The sequence below is a fragment of the Peromyscus maniculatus genome, chromosome 19, assembly GCF_049852395.1.
Source record: "Peromyscus maniculatus bairdii isolate BWxNUB_F1_BW_parent chromosome 19, HU_Pman_BW_mat_3.1, whole genome shotgun sequence".
NCBI lineage: Eukaryota > Metazoa > Chordata > Mammalia > Rodentia > Cricetidae > Peromyscus > Peromyscus maniculatus.
Genome location: NC_134870.1, coordinates 47206491 through 47226356, shown reverse-complemented (window position 1 = coordinate 47226356; position 19866 = coordinate 47206491). Strand labels below are relative to the sequence as shown.

The following is a 19866-nucleotide window of genomic DNA, read 5'->3' as shown; positions in this document are numbered from 1 at the left end:
CCTGTGTGTGGCTACTATGATACATGTGTGGAGGTCAGTGGACAACCTTAGGTGTCAGTCTGGCCTTCTACTATGTTTAAGACTGTGTCTCTCATTGTTCTCCACTGCGTATGCCAGCTAGCTGACCTACATGCTTCTAGAGCAGTGGTTCTCAACCTTCCTAACACTGCGACCCTTTAATACAGCTCCTCATGTTGTGATGACCCCCGAACCATGAAATTATTTTCATTGCTACTTCATGACTAATTTTGCTACTGCTATGAAGTGTAATATGAATATCTGTGTTTTCTGATGACCTTAAGTGACCCCTGTGAAAGGGTCCCTCATGCTTTTGCAGCAAGCTGTTTACGCTCTGAGCCATCTCCCCAGCCCTGCTAATTAATGGTGTTGACCAGCAGCAGCACAGAGGTCCTGTGGTGGGTGGAGTCTCAGAGTAACCTCCAGCAGTGGAGTGAGAGTAAATCCAATATGCAATGGGCTGAAAGTGGAAGGCAAGGCTGAGGAAATACAATCACTGCAGAGGGGAGGCTCTCAAGTGGTTGAAGAAAACGAGGCACCTGCCTCGGTAGCTAGAGGGGTCAGGATATTTAAACTAAGTTGTGAGTCACTGAGAGGTGATTAACGTCATCAAAGAGGGCTTCATTTGGCTTGGTGTTTATTATAATTTGAATATGATTCATCCCTCAGAATAAAACCTCATGTGTTGAAGGCTGTGTTCCTATCTGATGGTGATGCTGAGAGGTGACTGGACCCTGAGGATGCAGATTTCATCAACAGGTTCATCATTGATGAGTTCATGCTAAATGAATGGCTGTTCAGGGGCTGGGGCCTTGTTGGAAACATTAGGCTGTTGAGACTATGTCTTTAAAGATTATTTCTTGTCTTAAGCTCCTCCTCCTTCCTTCCCTCTCCTTTCTCTGCTTCCTCTCTACAATGAGGTGAGCAACTTTCCTTCCTCTAGCTTTCTGCCATGATGTTTCAGCTTAACCTCAGGTCCATAACAATGGAGCCATGAACTGACACCTCTGAAACCGTGATGATATGGTTTCTACTGCACTCCTAATACTGTTCAGGCTGACTCTGACATGACTTGCCAAGGACCACGACAGCAACCCTTAAGAAACAGTAAATTTTGCTTTTCTTTGAATTATGTCCTTGAATATTACAAGCTCTTCCCAAACTAATTTTCCCTGATTACTGTGCATGTTCTTCCTTCTTATTGTGCCTTCTTTCTTCTTTTGAGTGAACAGCTATTAAAAACAGGCTGGGTCCTTAGGGGAAGGGAGAAGACTCAACAGCCCTGTCTTCTGGGACTCTCTGCAAAGCTGGGGAGCCTTGAGCTGCTGCACATGCGCCTGTTCACATGATCATTTTGTTGTCAGAGATGCATTCTCCCCCCCTTCTCTTTGCTTCGGCTTCAAACTTATTTTTGGAGTGTTTTCATGACCTTGAACATGAAATGAAATGGTGATGCCACTCCTTTGGGGAAACGTGTTTAAGATGTGCTGGCTCATGAAAGAGAATCATCAGCAAACGTTCCCTAAGGGCTTAACCTTCATCTGCTTTTCAAAGAGAAAAGCTGCTCCCTTCCAGTCAGGCAGAAAGAGAAAGCTCTCCCCAGGTCCCTTTTCCCTTCTTCCCAAGGCTTTCCTCATAACAGTAGATTTTATTTTTTAAAATCTTTGGATGCGCCATATATAGTTAATAATGAGGTGATTTTTGTTTTGTTTCTTTTTTCTTTCTTGTACCTTCCTGACATCTGGCCAGTTTGTCCCCTTACCGGGAATGAAGGGTGAACATGTTGAAATTCTCTGCCCCGAGTGCTAATTCAGCTGTTTCTCACACTTGGGTATGTGTTTGGAAAGTCTTGGTTTCTATAGTACAGTATGGGATATACTTCAGTGATGGTAGTGATTCCCCCCCCCCTTATTTGTAGGATTCCTCCTGTAAGGAAGAGTCAAGCTGGAAATTCAGCACATAAATACAACTAAGACTTGTCTATTAAAAAATTATTTAAAGAACTAACTTTTCTAAAACCTGAACAAACCCAAAATCCTCACCACCACTAACAAAGGGTGATGTGTTAGGGTTAAGAAGGAAGAGTCACACAGTCATGTTTTCTAGGTGGCAAGCATGCTTGTCTTCACTACTGCAACCCCTAGCCAGCCAGTGATGATGGGAGCCACTGGGTGTCGTTGTTACTTGCAATTTAAATCTTAGTCTGTAGACGTTTGTCGTGCCCTCTGAAATTCATCCAAGATATTATGAAAGGAAAACAAAGTAGTGAGACTTTATGTAGGACTGGATGAAGAGGAGGTTGGGAAGCTGGTGAGTCTGAAGAGCAGAGAAGGAGGTTGAGTGGATACTGCTTGGAGTTGGAATTGCCAAGATGGCTGAAGCAGAGACTACAGGGAGGACGGAACTAGGTCCCGTTGTTCACAACTGGGCCAGGTCTCAGAAGGCCAGAGATGGGGTTAGTCTCCGGGACAACATTTTTGGAATTTGAATTAAAAGAGAAAACAAGACAAAAACAAACAACTCAGGCTGGAGATCTTGAAATCTGCAAGGAGGGAGTTGGATAAGAGGCTGAGAGTCAGCCATACCTGAGTCCCAGGTCAGAAAAGGAGACAGGTTCTGAAGTGGAAGTCTGCATCAATTGCACTGTGTGTGTGTGTGTGTGTGTGTGTGTGTGTGTGTGTGTGTTAGAGAGTAAGGCCCATGGTGTTAGGATTTTGGCTGCTAACTAAAAAAGGGACTTAGAAGGAGAAAAAAAGAAAAAGAAGATTTCGAAGTGAGGATCTGTAAGTGACTGCCCTAAGGGAGGGGCTTCTGGGGGCCACCAAAGCCGACTGCCTCCACCTTCTTTCCTTTCGTATATCTTTTCTTAAATCTTAAAGAGCATTTCCGATGGAAACTTGAGGAGGGAAGATTTATGACTCTATTTCTTAAAATTGATGTGTTAGGAAGCAACAGGAAGTAGGGTCCAAAGCTGGTTCGGAGGGACTGGTCCATAGTAAACAACCTCCACGCCTTCTAATATCTCACTAGCTAATGAAGTTTGTTCTTCTGCTGGAAATTCCATGGGAAAATTGCTTTATGAAGCATTAAACACAAACTTCTTTCAGACTTGATTCTTTCTCAACTGCAAGACCCAAATGATCTAGGATTTTTTTTTCAAATATATCATCATCATATATATATATGTATATATACATATATATATATATTCATGAAAGAAGAAATTACATTCTCTTCCCTGTCCTTTCCTCATACGTAGTCCAAGAATAACCATAATAAAAAATAACACAATCTATGAGAACACTAGCAAATGTGTTAATTTATTTTATGTAGCCAGTGTGAGGATAATGGAGTGGCTATGACTGACAGTTATTACCTGATACTGGTAAAATTCATTATCTGTGTGATGTTCCCTGTACTGCAAGTAGATTTACTACAAACTGGTCCTGTATAGGCAGGCATGTGGGGGAAAATGTAGCAGCAATTTAGAAAGGGAAATGGCCTGGGATGATAGCCCAGCTGGAAATAAGGATGTTCCTGAGTTGAAGCTCAGGGCAGTTAAAAGGATTTAGCAGCCAGATTATGAAGTTAATAGCTGGAGGGCTTAATCACAGGCCTCCCTGTTTCCTCTGCAGCAGTGACTTAAATGGGAAGGACGAAGAAGCAGTCACAATTCCCTGAGCAAGACTGGAATCTCAACTCTGCATCAACCAGGCAACTCAAGACCTGCTCAGGGTGGAAGTGCTGTGGGGCGGGAAGAGGCTGGAGGTATCAGGGGCCCACAAAAGGCCCATGTGCAGAAGGAGGTCAATAACAACCAACATTTGTTTTTGTAGGTCTTAAAGTTCTAGAGAATTCCTCTAGAATGCTAAAGATGCACTCTAGATTTGCAACGAGTTTGAAGTTCAGGGGCTGTGGTGCTTTGAATGAGAATGTCCTTCCACAGACTCAGGTGTTTGAAGATCTGATCTCCAGTTAGTGGTACTGTTTGGTGAGGTGATGAGGCCTTGTTGGAGGAAATCTTTTACCAGGGGCAGGCTCGGAGAGTTCTCAGCCTTGCCCCATTTCCCCAGTCTTGGCTTTAAGCTTGGCTTGAAGATGCTCTCTCTTAGCTTTCTGTTTTGGTACTCTGCTGCCATGCCTCCTCCTCCATTTTAGACCCCCCCATCTCCCCATGCCCCACCCCTGGACCAAACAAATTTTTCCCCTTTAAGTTGTCTCAGTCATGGTGTTTCATCACAACAGTAGAAAAGCGTCACATTTGTTCCGTAGTCTAGAGGTCTATTGCTAGTCACACCTATACTTTAAGTTAAAGCTGTATTTTAGACAAGAAGATGGCAGGTAGAAAGGAATGACCTTTTCTCTTTGAGTTAGAGGATGCAGTTTCGATACCTGAATCTGCTTCCTGCCCCTCTCTGAGCTGGGGCAGTTCACCTAGTCTCTCGATGCCTGTTATTGTGTTTGTAAGATAGCATTATGGCCATTGTCTTTACCTTCTTCAGGACAGGCTACAAGATCAAAGAGGACTGCAGCTAGAGAGCATCCCAACATAGATAAACAAACCAGATTTCCCTCCCTGCATTTGTCTTTATTATTATTATTATTTTGTTCCTTTACCATTTTAATAATTAGAATAATTTTTTGTCATATAATAGGGATACACTGTTGTGCCCTGGGTGTCAGACCCCTGAAGATACCACCAGAGACACGAACCCACTGAAATGCAAAAGCAAGGTCTACTGAAGCAGTTCAAGCCGCAGCAGGGACCTTGTCAAGCCATCCAAAACAGTAGAGGCTGGAGGATGTGCCCGCCCCTCTGCAAGCTCAGGTTTTAAAGGCAAAAACCATAAGGTCACATCATTTAGGGGTACAATTCTGATTGGCTCAAGTTTTAGGGGCTTTCTAGAATTTCTGTGTTATCTTACTTTGTAGTTTTAACCGGTTGTTTGTCAAACTTTATAGATTACCTCCAGCATTGGGTCGTTCTGTGGTTAATCAGTTGCTACCAGATGGTTCTTCAAACATCCTGACTTTGACCTGGGACCTATGTCAGCAGCTCTGAGAATTTTGAAACTCAGGCCTGTTTCAAGCTGGGGTGAAGGGTTTGCTTGAAATGGGGGTATTTTGGTTCTTCATGCACCATTGATCCAGGACATCTTAAATTCCTTTTTTGGAACCTTACATAATACACTTTAAAATGAGCTGCACATATGAAGAACAGGGAGCAAAGAACCTTTACGTTTAATGTAGCCTTTTTCCAGCAACTCAGGGGGCTAGGGTGACAGATTGGCAACAGCCACCAAAGCCACCCCAGGGCCAGTGGCTTCTAGATCCTCTGCCTTGTGAACTTGAGGAATACATTTCAACAGAAGGGTTGTTTTAGAAGCAAGTTTTATTACATGTGGAGGTTTGGAGAAAAGAGGCAGGCCTCACAGCTGCTATCAGGTGCTGTGGGATAATGCTCTTTTATACTGGTTTAATAAAACACTGATTGGCCAGTAGCCTGGCAAGAAGTATGGTCGGGGTGAGCAGATTAGGAGAATACTGGGAAGAGGAAGTGTAGATGTAACCAACCGTCTTATTAAACAAGAAACACAGAACCAATGCAAAGAAGAAAGCCAAGAGGTCAGAGCTAAGAGCTAAAACCTTACCCTTCCTCCTGCGGTGGTCCTACCTCTCCGAATGAGAGCTACTTCCTGTGTTAAAGTCTTTATATAGACTTTCTATTCTGCCTTCTCATTGGTTGTAAACCCAACCACGTGACCGCCTTGTCACTGCCTGTCTGTATAGACCTCCAGGTCTTCTATGGTTGGTATTGAGATTAAAGGCGTGTGTATCCAATGCTGGCTGTATCCCTGAACACACAGAGACTTACCTAGCTCTGCCTACCAAGTGCTGGGATTACAAGCATACGCCACCACCACCTGGCTTTCCTATGGCTTGCTAATAACTCTGACCCCCGGGGCAACTTTATTTATTAACATATAAATAACATTTTAATACAAATAAAATATCACCATAAGGAAGGGCAGAGTCAGGAGTCGCCAGCCAGACACAGAGGAAGCAGGATGACAAGGCAGAACTGAGAAAAGGTACCAAGCCACGTGGCTAAACATAAGAATTATGGGTTAATTTAAGTGTAAGAGCTAGTCAGTAATAAGCCTGAGCTAATAGCTGAGCAGTTATAATTAATATAAGCTTCTGAGTGATTATTTTATAAGCAGCTGCAGGACTGCAGACCCCAGTGGGACCAGAGAAACTTACGACTACAAGGAGTAGGTCCTAAGGAAGGGTTACCATGGAGGGTCCCTGTTGAGAGGAAACAGAGATTTTACTGGGTTGAGGCTCAGGGTATGTGTGTGGTGTGGTGGTGTGGTGGTGATAGTGTGGTGGTATGGTAGTGTGGTGGTGGGGTTGTGGGGTGGTGGTGATGGTGGTGGTGGTGGTGGTGGTGGTAATGGTGGTGGTGGTGGTGGTGGTGGTGATTATGGTAGTGGTGGGGTGGTGGTTGGGGTGGGGGAGGAGAAGCAAGCTAGTGAGTCCAGTTGTCCCATCCAAGCAGTGTCCATGTATCTCTCCATCCTGCTGGCTGGACTAGAGTTTCATTCACACCATCGAGGGCCAAGGAAGTACCCCATCACACATGTCTTCCAGGCTGCCATGTTCATTAGGTTGCTATGTAAAAGGAGAAGACAGAGAAAAAGAAGACACTAGACCATGGACCAGTATTCCTAAACACTTTTACCATTTCCAGCCTGTGGCCAGGACATACGTGTTGGTAGAGCCAAAGGCATCTCTGGCTCCTGAGGAAGACAGCTAGTCGTCAAGGAAAAGAGGAGGACCTGCTCAGTGTTTGAGGTTGATGCCCTAAGTGGCCTGACCAGATTTCTTTCTTCTCCTGTTTCTTATCACTACTTCTAGCACATGGGGGGGGGGGGAGATAGATAGATAGATAGATAGATAGATAGATAGATAGATAGATAGAAGCACAGGATTAACATATGCAAGAGGCCACTTGGCAGAGGACTGGAAACCCTCCCTTCCCACCTGGACCAAATGCGAGGCAGCACAGAGCACAGTCACAAGAGAAGCCGCTCAGTCAGAGAGGCGAGCGCTATGTAACAGCCTATAGAGAGTCTCACGCACCATGGCCCCGTACTTCGGAGCGGATGTCTTCGCCTGTCTTACCAGCCTTCTCTTTCTGAGGAGGGCTTTCCCTTATAAACTGCCTCTATTTTTTTCAGCTACCCTACTCTGTGTCCCTGATGCAGGCATTTGTCCTGTGACAAAGGAAGCTGGAAATTGAAGCGAGTGCTCTCTGAACTCAGATCCACACCCACAAAGCCACCTCTGGCATTCTGAAGTGGGGCTGGGCAGAGGCGGCTGAGAATATGGACTGCTCTCTCACAGAGAACCTCTGTTAGCTTCCCAGCACCCATGTCAGATGGCCTCACAACCAACTGTAACGCTGCTCTAGGGAATCCAGTACCCTCTTCTGGCCTCTGCAGGTACAGGCAGAAGTGTGCACCCATGTACACACGCGGGCACGGGCATGCGCATGCGCGCGCACTCCCCCATTAAAAATAAAAATGAAACCTGAAAGTCCTGAAGTCTGTTATTGTAGCTTCTAGAAATACTCATAGAAAATATGTTTCTAAACTGGTGATTAAATAACATATGCTAATAATATATTTTGCCTCTACACTAGGACGGTTTTTGGAATGCAATTTATGGATTTTGCATATGGCAATACAGGAAAAGAGAAGGATTAGCATTGCTCAGCAATGGGGAAACGTACAGTTGACTAAATCCCTCTCCTGTATTTGTGTAGTGAATGGAGCGCCAGCTAGGAATTCGGTCTGGAATCATCTTCAGGAAGTACTTCAAAGCTCTCACCAGTTATACTCCTGATGAGGTTGGAAATCCAGGCTCAATGGCTGAACTCCCTAGAAAAACATGTCAAAGCCTCTTTTAACGTAGGGAAGTCAAGTCCCTTGGCCACAAGCCTGTCGGCCCTTAATGGAAGGGGCTTGATCGAGAGGGTTTAGAGTGCCCATTGCATTTCAGCATCCTCTGGATGGGACTGAATTTGTGGAGTCGCTTCGCTGGAAATAGGATGCGAAGGAGCTGCTGGGGGGTGGAGCTGGAGTGGAAGAGCTTTGGGGGAGACATCTGTGTGAGATCTGCAGGGAAAACAGTCAGGGAGAAACTCCTGTGGACGGAAACAGCCGGATAACACTTGAGGACTCTAGAAGCTTATTGCATATGTTATAATTCCTCTGTAAGTCCCCAACCCTCAAGAACAGGCTGTTAAATTCAGCATATTCTCTTAGTGCAGCAGTCTAGGGAGTTGAAGAAAGGAGAGTTGTTAATTATATCAGGGCAAGGACAGGATGTCCTGTGGCTTAGCGGCCATGGCTTAGATATTAAATCGGAAATAAAAAATAGCATAGCTAGACTTGGTGTGCTGGCCTATGTTTCTAGCTACTGAAGGGGCAAAGGCAAGAGGATTAAAAGTTCAAACCCTGACTGGGGAAACTAAGTGAGATCCTATCTCAAAAAGTAAAAGAGAGGTGTAGATCTAGCTCAGCAGGGGATACTTACTTAGCATGCGCAAAGCCTTTGCTTCTCTGTCCATTCCCTTAAAATACAAGAGAATAAACACAGAGGATTTAGATGGCTTGGGTCAGTCTAGAGTGGGGACACACAGATCATAGTAGTGGGAAATGTACAATATTTGTAAATAGGTATAAAGATTACTGAATGATAGAGATAGATCGAGTCTCTAGTCAATCAAATGGTCCCTATTCAAGGAGATAAAAATAGACCTTGTCAGGTGGGTTGGCAATGCATGTGATGCCCTCCCCACACCACTCCTTCCTTCCAAGATGACTCCAAACAGCAATTCCCCTTCAACACCTGCCATTTTTGTATCTCTTAGCAAATTCATTTCGACATTGCCAATGTATGTGCGCATTCGCATTCACTTATTGTTCTCGACATCTTACAGATTCTCTTTTTAATGAATGAGGGAAGTGAGATCTTACTACATGTTTTGGAGTAGTATGAGCCATGATCCTACCCTTTCAAGACATCTCTTGTAGTACAGGTTTGCGCTTTGCTAACGTGACCAATTGGATTCTACAGATGACTGAACCCTTGATTCTTCCTTTTCTGACTTTTTCCAGTGATAGCTGTTGAATGACTTGGACCTCTGACCCTTTCTCATGAATTACTGATCCCCAGCTAGATGCCCTACATTCACAGCTCCTATAGAAGGCACAATGGGCCAATGACGAGCCACCGAATTCCCACCCTGAGAGGCAACAGCTGAGCAAAACAAAACAACAACAAACCCCAACATTCCCCAAGTCATAAATATGGATGGATGTACACACATGTATAAAAGATTAGATAGGGCTGAAAAGATGGCTCAGGTTGTTAAACACTAGGCTAATGATGAAAAGAGAAAGATGAGCATAACCAAGTCAGCACCACACAAAAATACTGGGTGCTTGACTTTTAATTCCATATTACGTTTTAGTAAGTTATTGTAGCTACACAACGGTGTGTAAAGAATTATTAAAATAGGAATGAGTTATACTACATGGTGATAATATGAATTTCAATAGGTTAAAAGGACAGAGGTTTCAGGAAGAAAGCCTGTACTCAGCAGGTCATGGGAAGATTTACAAACCCCTTTCTTGCACGCTGACTGACTCAGTACTATGCTTTAGAGAGATACAGGTATGGGAACATATGATTTCCTGGCATATGAAGAGGAGGGTCAGAGTTCATGATCATTCTTGCTCAGAAATGATGAATGGAATCTATTTCTAGCATGCCTAGTCTAATAATAAATATGTTTTATGTTGTGCATTGTAAAAACGTTGACACTTATTGAAGAAATTAATAAAGTGTCCCTTCAGAAATATTTCATTCTCCAACAGTTAGGTGTAACCCAAATATTTGTATCTCTTCAAAATTCATAGGTGGAAGTCCCAAATCCCAAAGTGATGGTAATAGATGATGGAGCCTTGTGTGTGTGTGTGTGTGTGTGTGTGTGTGTGTGTGTGTGTAACTAAGTCATGAACCATTAGTGACCTTATGAAAGAGTCCCTGGAAAGCTGCCTTGCTCTGTCCACTGTCAAGGGCACAGTGACGACACCATGTATGAATGAAGGAGTGGGGCCTCGATGGACACCAGATCTGCCAGTGCCTTGATTTTGGGACTTTGCAACCCCAAGAACTGCAGAAACAGATTTCTGTTATTTTAAGAAGCCAATTCCTCAGCTTGTGGTATTTTGTACAGCAGCCCAAGAACTACGACAATACAATGACCCATTTTAAATGTAGCTATAGGACTCAGAGGTAGTGTCACATTTAATAGTTATCTCATAGTTTTTCCTCTAGGCTTTCAGTGTTTCTCTTTTCTCCAGTTTTGTTAAAGTATCATCTCCTCTGATAATGTTAACTCTGTTTTTAGTACAAAAAAGGAACCATTTTGTAACTGTATCCTCCAGAGTGATCTTGTAAATGTCTGATTACTTCATCTTAAATCTTTAATAGATAGTTGTGGACATTTATGTACAAATAGATTTCATAGAAAGAATATTACTGTTCTTTTGAGTTTTTTCCTCCAAAAATATAATGAGATCTTTCCGTGTTCGTAAACATAAGGTCTGGAGTTGAATTGGTTCAAATCTCTGTCATGATTGTGTGATGCTGAAGTTATTTCACTCTGCTGACCTTCAGGAATTTAATTCACAAAGTAGATAATAGTAAGTCCCTATTTTCCATCTTTTTTTCCCCCAGAACTGAGGACCAAATCCAGGGCCTTGTGCTTGCTAGGTAAGCTCTCTACCACTGAGCTAAATCCCTCACCCCTATTTTCCATCTTGTTATGAGCAAATATAATAATCCCTGTAAAATCTCCAACACACCAAGACATCAGATGAATGTGAGCAGAATTTCTTTTTCATCGTGTTTGTGTTTGGCTAGTTGTAGTGTGAATTCTAATTGGTCTTAGTAATAAAAACCCAGAGTCAGATATTGGGGTAAACACTGAAAGATCAGAGAGACAAAGGAGCAAGCCACGACCACCTCTTACCTCGCCAACTCCTCTGCCTGAAAGGGGGCTGACTGTTTATGCCCCACCTTATCACTTCCTCTTTCTGCCCAGCCATATTACTTCCTGTTTTCTCCTCCCTAGTGCTGGAATTAAAGACATGTGCTTCTCAAGTACCGGGATCAAAAGCGTGAGATCCCAAGTGCTGGGATTAAAGGTATATACCACTGCCTGGCTTCTATGGTTAACTAGTGGCTAGCTCTGCACTCTGATCTCCAGGCAAGTTTTATTTGTCAGAGCACAAACAAAATATCACCACAATTAGTTTAATAGGTTGGGAGGATTTGAGGAGACTGGTTTGTTTTCATACCTCTTAGTGATCATGTAAGGCTTATGTCTGGTAACCTGTCAACCTATCAGCACTCATGAGTAATTCTTCTGGTGCCCTTATACTGGGTCAGTGCATTTGATCTGCCTGTCAGAGGGCTATGGGCTCCATTCTGTGTGACTGTTGCTAGCTGAAGGTGAGTAACAGTGCTTATGACTCAATCAGGCTGCAGCACTCACATCCCAGAGACAAGTGAAGTGCTGTAGTTGGCAGCTGTGGGAATTAGATTTTGGTGGAATGGGGCCATTAATGGTTAACAAAAGAGCTATATGCTTGAGTTCATCTTAATAGCTAAGCTCCTACTGGGTTTCTGGAGATGCAGAAGTCATGGTAAATTAAGTCACGTCTAATTCTAAGTAAAATTTATTGCAAACTGGTCATACGATTGATTTAAAAAAAAAGCCTTTCTTCTATGGCAGTAAGGAGAGTTTTGAGACTGGAAAATACCACATTTCTGGAGTTTGGTCTATTCTGTCTTATAATGATGTAACAATGACTTAAGTTCCATTTAAAAATAAAGTTTAAACAATAGACATGCTTACACGAATAGGGAAAGCCCATCAGGCCTCAACTCTACACAAGGAACACCAGGAAACTAAGGGACACTGAGAGTGGGAGAAATAGTCTTCCCCCGGGAGGAGCACACTGATTGGTTATTCAACACCAAATGGTCAGCCCTGAAAAACAGGTACAAGTAACATTATACAGACGTGTCAGGTTGTACTTATGTAATTAGGTGTGTGTGTGTGTGTGTGTGTGTGTGTGTGTTTGTTTGTAACAACAATTACTAAAAAAAGAGGTCATGAATTTGAGAGTGAGAAATGAAGGCTATATGGGAAGATCTAGAGAGAGAAAAGGGAAGGAGAAAATATTATAAATTATGATCTCAAAAAATAAAGAAATAATTTTAAAACTAAAAAAATAAAGTTTGGCTTGTATTGGTATTTCTTCTCTTTGCCTGCATTGCTGATAATCTTACAGTAATTTGAAAGTGGACTTTAGTTTTCAAGACACCAAGAATTTCATTTTCTGTCCTAATTGAATGTGCCAGCTCATCTTGTTTTGAATAAAGTCAGGTATGTGCTTTTTAAAACATATAATTTTTGATGACATCCTTTTATAGTGTTACCTTTTTTTAAAAAAAATAAAGATCTATTAATTTAAAGTTATTTTTGAAATAGCAAAATTATTCTCAACAACATAAAGGATAAGATTTGGAAGAATAATACAAATTTGAAGGGCAGAATGCCTGGCCACATTCACCCTTCTGGTCAATTTTTACTGTGGATTTCTAGAGTTGGTTATACATTAGAGCTAAGAACTTTCTTCATCTAGAAATGTCCTACAAAATGCATGTATGGCTATAAAAATCTGTGTACATTGCAGACAAAATCCAGTGCTCCTTGAGCTCACACAGGGAATGAATGTGCTTATTGTCATTAACTGCAAATACTTATCTTTTAGGCCAACTAGAAATGAACTCTGCGTTCATGTGCCTCTTGAAGGACTGAGTGGCTTTGAACTCACACTGTTTTCATTGTTATTGAGAAGCGGAAGCACTGGCTAATGCTCCTTTCATGGTTTATCTATGCAGGTCTAGGTAGGTGTTCAAAGATTTGCTTGAGCCCTTTAGTTGTGAGAGTGTAGACATCTCTAGCCTCCTGCTCCTTCCATCCCCTGCCCCAGACCCAACTCTGTGCAGATCTGTATCCTTTCTAGTCTCCACAGAGCTTTTTTCATGACTTATGATATAATTTATATAGATTATGAAGTAATATCCATGAAATGCAGTAAAGCTGTCCTCTGTTCAGTACTTCAATTTCGACATTTTATAGATTTCATTGATGATTTTAACTTTGCTATCCATATGTAAATCATATAGAAAATGAGAAATTCAGCTCTTCATGCCTTCTAATGTGTTGAGAAACTCTTTAGTATAAAATCACACACACACACACACATACACAGACACACACACATCATATATATGAAGGGCAAGCAAAAAGTTTAGGAAGTAACTGCAACAGGGCAGATTCTTGCACATGAGTCACAAATGGCTTTTAAAACAGAGTAGCTGTGTGAGGACTTTCTAACATTTGTGGAGCTATTTGATACTTTGTCCCAACACGAATTAATTAGTAATGTTGAGTTCATTTAAGGCTGTCTTTTGCAGGGTAGGGAGATAGCTCGGTCAAGAAATTGCTTGCTGCTCAAGCGTGAGGCCCTGAGTTTGATCCTAGCCCCCACGTGAAATGCCATTTGTGTCAGTGCTGGGGAAGTGGAGACAGGCTAATCCCCAGAGTTTTCTGGCTAGCCAACCTGGTATAACTGGTGAGCCTTAGGTCCCAGAGAGACACTCTGCCTCAAAAACAAAAAACAAACAAACAAAAAAACCAAACCAAACAAAACAAAACAAAAAACACACACAACAACAAGAACAAGAACAAGGTGATGTCTCTGAAGAATCACACCCCAGAGTTGACCTGTGGTCCATACAAACACATGAACACAGAGCTATATCTGTGTTTGATCACTTTACTTTTTCATAATCCACGCATTTGTTCATGTTTTCAAGGAGACTATATCATTACACCATGTCACATATTTTCTAATATGAAACTGTAATAACCAGAAGGCAGAATATTGAAATAAAAAATGTTATAAGCCAAACAAAAATAGAAACAATCAAACCAATTGTAGAACTTCAAGCATTTGACTTTAACTAAACTTTCAGACTTTTGGTTCTTATAAAAGTTTGCTTTAGTGCTGTTCTTCTTGTGATGATGTCCCTGCAGGTGACAAATTAAGAACTTGTTCCAGCCTGATACCGCTCTATTATTACATGAGCACTTTTCCCCTTGAGATGACACTTGTCACTTGTATACTGTGCTAGTCTGGTCAGTAACTACATGTGCATGATATTACGATGGCAGAAACTTGTGTTTAGTCTTTGAGTTGGTGTTTATGAGCTGTGCTATACCACACAAGTCACCCGATCTGCTTGCCAGGGTTTTCACAGTAGAAAAGGTTTTGTGAAGAGTAAAGATGGAGGACTATAAAAAACATCACAGTGTGCTCATTGTTTCTTAATTTTTTAAAAAATAAGTGAGATAGATGGAAAAATAGAGCCTGTTATGGGTGAATTCTGTCCCACACTTTAGACAAGTGAACATCCTGACTCCGAACAGCATAGAGTAAGTTCTGACTCGGTGGAGTTCATCACAATGAGATTACATTGGAATAGTGTAGGCTTGCTCAAAGACAACCTTTTTGGATCCTATTTATGATTTTCATTCTGCGGCTGCTGTGTGAATTGTGCAGAAAATGGGAAGCTCAGCTTTTCATGATTTCCAATATATTAACATACTTAGGCACATTAACATCTTAAAAAGTTTATTTGAACAGTTATCCGTGAATTGGACAACACCAAATTACAGGCAATGAGGGGAGTGAGGAAAAGCAAGAGAGAGAAGGTATCTCATAGGTTAAGGGGGGCTGTGGCTTTAGGGTCACTGGAAGAGGTTAGCCAGCCATTTCTGATTGGTTAGATGCAAGTTTCATTTTTATCTCTTACAATATGTTGTTTCCATTCACTGACAGTACACCAGAAGCATGGGGCAGCTATCTTAGCTAATGGCCTCCCAGTTAACCTTTAAAACAGTTCCTGAAACGTGACTGGCACCTTTGTAGGAAGAGTACACTTTGGATACAAACATACACAGGCAGGTGGTCATATGAAGACAGAAACACAGACTAGTTTTATTTCTACAGTACAAGGCGTCCTTGGTGGCTACTAGAATCGGGAAGAGAGAAGAATGAGCTCCCCACTTCTTCACTCTCACCCCGAGGCTTTGGAAGGAGCTGGGTCCTGACGACAGTCTGATTCCAGATGCGTAGTTCTAGAACTGGGAGTCACGTTTCTGTGGTTTGAAGCTCTCTGGTTTGAGCAATTTGTTAAGGTAGCCCCAGGAATCGAACATGGTGGCCAAGCAGATTGCTTGCACCTCCTCCTTGGATGACTCTTGGCTCACACTTTATCATACACCACTTTGGTGTCCTGAGAGACTGGTTGTATGCACAGCCAAGGGTGGCCAAAGTACACCACGGTTGTCTGCATAGATTACCACTGATCTGGGGACTGTGGGCACTTTTGAAAATTTTATGAGTGCTTTTGATACCGTGCTAAGGAGAAGCTAGAATCATGCACAAATACTCAATTTTGGGTTGAATTTTATGACATTCTTAATCCCCCTAGGGCAGTGGTTCTCAGCCTTCCTAGTGCTGTGATTCCTCATGTTAAAGAAGGCCCTTTAACACAGTTCCTCACATTGTGGTGACCCCCAACCATAAAATTATTTTGTTGCTGTCTCATAACTGTAATTTTGCTATTGTTATGAATTGTAATGTAAATATCTGATATGTAACTCAATAGTGGTTGAGAACCACTGCTGCATGGGTTTATAATCCCAGGTTAAGAATTTCTGCTTTGGAATTAAATTCTCAATGTTGCTTGTGAAAACAACGGACAAACATAGGTAAACAGCTGTGAAACAAGTGGTACAATCAACTTCACATTTAACAGCAATGATTATTAGAAGTGACTGGATGGAGAGATCACCTTGGGACTTGTATGTTTAAACACAAAACTTAAGGTGCTTGATTTACATATTTGTTTTGTAGGGTTATGGGAACAAGAGCTAATTACCGTTGAAGTTGGTACTTTATGTGTTTGGGTGATGATGTAGGTGCCGTACATTCATTTTCTCAGAGTACGGGCTCATATTTCCTGAGAGGGTGTGAGGAGGGCCAAGTGACCTTGTTCTCACTTGCATCAAGGACTTCAGGTCCAGACTTTTGAGATCATCTCCAAATTAGGCTGTACAGACAGGAACACATGAGGCGAATCTAAGAATATATTCATTATACAGCAGGCCAATGGGGAATTTTGAATGAATATTTGAAAATCTTGAGCATTTGATATGAGAGGTACAATTTTTAAAATGCATTGCTTCAGATATTAGTTCTTGAAACATAAATATTTAAAATAGCTTACCCCATTTTGAAATCATGTTTTCACATTCCCACTTCCAGTGTGCTGGCAGTCTTAGACATTGGTAGTGGTCTGGACCTTTCTTAACCTTGAGAGGCTGCCCTCACTGGGGTTCTTTGAGGCTCTGTGGAGCCAGAAGAAATTACTCTCTAGTTTCTTACATCCTCCTGGCTTCAATAGGGCCTGTGTGGAATCCGGATGATGCATTTAGGTTAGAAGACCATCATACTCCAGGGAGAAAAGCAAGGGTTTGAGCATTCCATTGGGAAGGTTTTGGTACTCCTATGTGGCCAGCCCAGAGTCACTGTGCATGAGAGGCCATGGGAGATACGGCTGAGATTCCCTACAAAGGTTTTCACTTAGAAGATCTCAGAACAGTGAAAGCTGCTTGGCTTCACGGAGCTCCTAGATCAGTTGAACAAACAAACAAGATATAGAAACCTGGAAAAGAAACATCAGGGTCCAGGTCTGTGTCTGAACAGCTTACTACTTAGCTCCTGGTTCATTTGCTACCATGAAAAGGGGAAACTGTTATGACTGTTGTTTCATTGTTCTAAGAGCAAACAATGTGTACAAGTGATCAAAACCCTGAAAGTACTGGAATAGACAGTAGCTCAATTCAAGTAGCACTGCACCAATATAGCAGGATGGCAGAGTAGAAGAGAAAGGACTCTGTGTGTGTGTGTGTGTGTGTGTGTGTCTTGAGGGGAGTAGGGGCAAGCAGATCATCTGGATGGGGCAGGTGGTGCTGAATGCATGCCCAAGGCCGCTGCCATTCCGATAGGGTTACCCTTAAATAGAAGGTGTGGAATCTTGACTATCCACCTGGAAAATAAACACATTAGAAAAGTGCTCAGGGCAAGTGCCCCTGCCTCACAGTTAATTGTTTAAAGGCAGAATTCAGGATGACAAGGCACAAGGGCACGCAGAAGGCAATAATGTTTATTAGGCCTGACAGCTTAAAGCACCAGGAAACGGTGTAGCTATCAGAAACAACACAAAACGTCGAGCTTTCTTTCCTTTAAGCATGCTTCTAGGGGCCGGGAGTGTAGCTCAGTAGTAGAGCACTTGCCTAGCATATATGAGGCCCTGGTTCTATGGCCAGCACCATGAAAACATGTCAACAACAACAGCAACAGAAAAATCTGTTGTCTGTCTAGTGTTGAGATCCACCCTTGTTCAGACAGATAAGTCGGGGCACTGTACCTATGTATTGATACTCCGTAAAATGAGAGTCTATTCTCTCACGGCGGGGGGGGGGGGGGGGGGGGGGCGGGCGTCATAGCAGTCACAACAAGGAGCCGGGTCTGTGGAACAGTTTCCTCAGGAGCTACACTCATTTTGGTCGGACTTGAACTGTCTTTTGTTTGCTTTCCTGGCGAGGGTTTCACCTGATTTCTCTCTCTGCTTTCATCGCTATGTGACTGTGGGTCCTCGGATTTCCCGTGGAACTCTTGCTGACATCCTCATGTAGGGGAGTTAGAGAACGTTATTTAAACAATTAGGATCATATTTCCTTTGAAATAGGATTCCCAGTTTGGCTCTACAGCTGTAATTTGCTGTAATTTTAATTAGTCCTTTTGTTTTTATACAGCTCTATTTATCTTTTCTTCATTTTTCTTATTTAAAGAGAACCGGCTCCATTGTCTCCTCTTACTAAAGACAGCATTAAAGCCACGCTCTTCTTGGAAAAAGTAACTATAGAGATAATTTTGTATAATCCCATGAAGTTTGATGTACATAGTCCATGAAATAACTGTTATACTTTTAGTGCTTTGTCTTCCGGAATATTTATGTATGTATATGTACCCCATATAAAATACACAGTGCACAGCAGTCCTGTGATGGTTTGCATGAGAAGTATGCCCCATATTGCTCAATGCTCATAATGCCCCAAATGCTCAGCTATTTGACCCCAGTGAGCGGCGCTGTTTGGGGATGTTATGGAATCTTTAGGAGGTGCAGCTTTGCGGAAGAGCATACGTCAGTGGGGGTGGGCTTTCAGAGTCCATAGCCTTGCCTCACTTCCAGTTCACTGTCTGTGTTGCATTCGTGGTTGACGATACAGTCTTCAACCTCTTCCTGCTCTTTCTACCTCCCCGCTGACCATTATGGACTTTCACTTTGGAAATGTAAGCCCAAAGAAATTCTTTGTTTTTTTAATTGCCTTTGATCATGGTATTTTTTTTTAACCAAAATAATGGAACAGTAACTAACATATTCTACTCCTTTGTTAAAAATCTTTTTATGTTATAAAGTGCACCCCAAATGCCAATTTTAATGCCAGAAAGACATTTCACCATGAGAATATCCTGCAGTTTATGCCACCCCATGCTGGTGGGTGTCTAGTGTGCTTTGAAGTTTTTATTTCAAACAATGATAAAACATCTTGTGGCTCAATTTTTTACATTATTCAATTCCTTCCTTCCTTCCTCCCTCCCTCCCTCTCTCTCTTTTTTTCTTCCTTTCTTTCTTGGTGTTGCAATGAGCATAGTGAAAAAAAAATGTCTTTAGACATGTAAAATTAGCTTAGTCAGGATCCTCACTACACCCAAGGCTGCACGTTGATAGATTCACAACACGCTCCCATGGTTGGGCATGTCCGGCGGACCTAGACACTTCTGCCTAGCCAGTTCCAGGTCAAAATAGCCATTTCCAGGTCAAGGTGTCGCATGACCAGGACCCTGTGACTTTCCATGGTTTACATAAGAGCGCGCAATGCAACCATGTGATCTACGTGCATGTGTGGAGCAGCCACATGGACCTGTGTACGCATGTGCCACCCAGCCTTTATAAGCCAGCGCCATATTCCCGGTCTTCTTCTCCACACAAATGTCTCTTCCGCAGTCCTGAGCACTTGTCTGTCTCCCTTATCTTAATAAAACTCTTGTTAGCGGATTCTGTCGTGTTTCATGACATTTCCTTGCAGGGTAAGAGCGCCGCCAAATAACTAACACAAGTGACAACCTGAACTCAGTGACATCATTCACTCAAGATAACCAGACACTCCTAGATCCCATGACACCCACTGGACAAAATATAAGCAGAGACCAAGAACAACGCTCTGCACATCTGGAGAGATGTCACCTTGTTCTGCCCTGTGACTGGTGAGTCTCCCCCAGGATCCTGACCCTCAAATCAGGGACTTCTGTTAGAGATTGGACCTGACCTTCAGCTAAGATACATCACACAGGTGAGCAGGCAGCCTTGGGAGATAGACTTGGGAGCATAGTTAGGAATTTAGAGTGTGACTCTTGTGTGATAACCCTCAGCATAATAAAATACAGCTTTTGTTATATTAACTATGTCAAGTATCTACCTTCTTGCTCAAGACAGGTGTTT

The 19866-nt window shown here is 42.4% G+C and overlaps 1 long non-coding RNA gene across 1 annotated transcript in view; it reads left to right on the top strand.

Annotated features, from left to right (window-relative positions):
- Positions 1–11665: 11665 nt before the first annotated feature.
- LOC121824045 (uncharacterized) overlaps positions 11666–19866 on the top strand; it is a 96791-nt gene continuing 88590 nt past the window's right edge. Inside the window, exons 1-2 of the long non-coding RNA XR_006065786.2 lie at positions 11666–12162; positions 19454–19631. This is a non-coding gene — a long non-coding RNA (uncharacterized LOC121824045). The remainder of the gene's footprint in view (positions 12163–19453; positions 19632–19866) is intronic.